The following is a 3,204-nucleotide window of genomic DNA, read 5'->3' as shown; positions in this document are numbered from 1 at the left end:
ATAAGTTCTTTTATTACTACTATGGATCTATGTGTCATATTCTAATGACCTATCATCGTATGTTGCAACGCTTTAGACTTAGGTCTCTTAGAGTCAAACTCCAAAACATAGTATACCTTCCTTCATGTTCTAATGCGATACAATCACATTTTAATATGTAGCATTTCTAGCTACCAACTTCTTTAACAATCATCGCGATACTTCTACTGATCACCCTGGGTTAGCTTTCATTTCAATCTTTTGGTTTAAGTTAGATGCTACATTGAACTTGGTTCTCTGAACCACGTAACATACTCATCGTATTCGGACTCAATTTGATATGACCACTAGGGTCAGAATAACAACAATCTTCTTAGTCATTACCGAAACGATGGTAACTACATGCTTAAATAAAACAGACTCAATTATTAGCTTCTTGGTAACCTTGTGACTTTCCCTGATCCAAGCGTGAGTCATGTGCTTCTGGTAGTATATGCATCTACTACATTTCACACCTACTCATACTCGTCCCAAGTATTGTCTCGCAGTTTTCCAAGTCACCATACAGGAAAAATCACATAACAGTTTAACACATCAGATAACAAAACAAGGGCTTTATTATTTCTCAAAACTATTACATAGGTGTTCAAGTTCACCCTAGATTATGCCTCTAAGAGGCTACATCATGTGGTTTTATCTATTAGGCTACCTCGTAACTCGATCTTTGGCTATAGATTCCTTATCCTTGGTTTCTCGCGTTGTTTTCCGCTTCGTCGAGGATCATGTGGAATGCCCTTGGCCTTGGTGGCGTTTCTGGTCTTGCTGCTTTATTTTTCCTCGGGCAGTCTCTGGACATGTGCCCCTTGCCTCCACATCCGTAGCATACTTTATCATTATGTGTGCAATCCTTGGAATAGTGACCAGTCCTTCCACACATGTAACAAGTCACTTCTTTGTTGCACTTCCCACAATGCTTCTTCTTGCATTTATCACACCATCTCGCTTCACCTCCATTTCCTCCTACAAGCTTTGGGAATTTGGTTTCCTTGTTGGACCTTGAAGGTCCTTCAAACTTCCGCTTCTCTCCTACCTTATCTTTTTCTAGACCCTTTTCTCTTATCTGGGCCTCTACGTTCTTAGCTGCCCTAACAGCTGTTTTCAAGGTAGTTGCCATTTTGACCATTGGGCCAAAGTCTGTGGGTAATCCGTTAGCAAACCTATCAATCTTGGAGAGTTCAGTAGGCACCAAGTAGGGGAATAGCTTCATCCTCTCGATGAATGCGGTGGCATACTCATCAACACTCATCTTCCCTTTCTTCAGGTTTTGAAACTCGTTGTTTAGGTCTATCAGATCTATCTCCGAGCAGTACTGCATTTTCAACTGTTCCAAGAACTCTTCCCATGACATCCTTAAGGCTTCTTCTCGTGGCATCGTATCTGCCAATAGCTTCCACCAGCTCAAGACTCTAGTTTTTAGTTGTCTTACAGCGAAGACGGTTTTCTGTTTCTCGCTACAGTCTCAGCTCTCAAACACCATCTCTATCTCGGAGATCCAATCCATAATCTCAACCGGCTTCGGGCTTCCTGAGAGTCTCGGTGGTTTCGCACCTAGCAAATTCTTGTACATTCGCCCATCCTTGTCGTTTCTCCCCTCCGAGCCTTCCCTTCGTTCGCCTTGAGTCCCCACTTGACTCGCTTGGCGGCTGTAGTTCCCTTCCTCAGATTGTTCGGGAATTGGCTCGATCGGCTCAACATGTATGGTAGGTTCGTCCCTATTTTCGTGGAACATCTGTCTCATTTCTTCCCTTTTTTCAGCTAGAATAGCCCGAATCATGGCTTGAACTCCAGCCATGGTGACTGGATCAGGTGCAACTTCTTCTACAACAGGTATTCGCTGAACCACTGCGGGTTGGTTCCTATTTCCATTTGCGTTTACGTTTCCACTACGGGTCCTTGCCATCTTGATCTATACACCGAATAAGGTGAATCTAGATCTTTATTTAGGATTGACGTTTAAATCATCCTTATCACTCCGAAACGTTTATATGCTAGTTCTAATATCATATTCGTACGTTTAGAATCCTAAACACATAAGGTTTCCAGATCTGGTTGGCAATAGACCATAGATCCGATCAAACTATAGCATAACAAATCATTTAGCACATAAAAGCAATTTAGGCATCATTCCTAAATTAAGCTAGTGCTCACACCTCACAATCATCGCTTAGCATTCTAAGTTTAAGTCTAGAAATAAATCCATATTCCTAGTTCGCTTAAACTAATGCTCTGATACCAACTGTGACATCCCTATTTTCACGGCCAGAAAAGACCGATTTTGTTTATGGTTTATAAAAATCAGAGTTCTTCTTTTAATAAAAATGTTGCGGAATTCATTCCCAGAAAAACACGATAAATACGTTATTAAAACATTTTCGAAGAAACGTATTTTATTCATTTTAAAATGTTTGGGATGTCATCGTCAATACAGGAACATAAGCAAAAACAGAACTTACATTTATTTACACTAGTGATGTACATCTCTTTAATCTCTCAGTGTAATGTGACATCATATCAACACCTGTGATATAAATAAACTGAGTGGCTCAGGTTGGGAAACCTGGTGAGTACATAGGGTTTTCAACCCACAATAATATAATTATTATGTTTAAACAATCAAACAATCAACCCAATTACCCATCCCCATTATCTTCTTTACTCTTAAGGATTTATCCTAAGAGTCATCTATTCTGCATTCGTTTATTCTGAAGTCCCTTACTTCCAGGGTTATAGGACTGGCACTAAATCCATAGCTGCCAATGTTCGTTCATAAAGCACTAATTTAATAGCTGCTATAGTCTATTCACCGGGTACTAAATCCATAGCTACCAGTGTTTATCTAATAGGTACTAAGTCCATAGCTACCAATTCCTTAACAGGTACTAAATCCATAGCTACCGGTGTTTGTCCAATAGGCACTAAGTCCATAGCTGCCGATGTTTATTAGTTAGGCACTAAGTCTATAGCTGCCAATGTTTACTCACATCATCTTTTATCTCTCATCATTCATCTACCCGTATCATACCCAACATATTCGTGTATATAAAATACGTATACAATTTAAATCATCTAAAACATGTATAAAAAACGTTCATCCAACATAGACAGCAAGTATACAGATAATATGCACACATAGCACGTAGTTTATATAAAATACTTCATATCTAT

The sequence above is a fragment of the Lactuca saligna genome, chromosome 9 (genome assembly GCF_052625555.1).
Source record: "Lactuca saligna cultivar CGN05327 chromosome 9, ASM5262555v1, whole genome shotgun sequence".
NCBI lineage: Eukaryota > Viridiplantae > Streptophyta > Magnoliopsida > Asterales > Asteraceae > Lactuca > Lactuca saligna.
The sequence above is the reverse complement of the archived record's forward strand: the minus strand, read 5'-3'. Positions refer to the sequence as shown.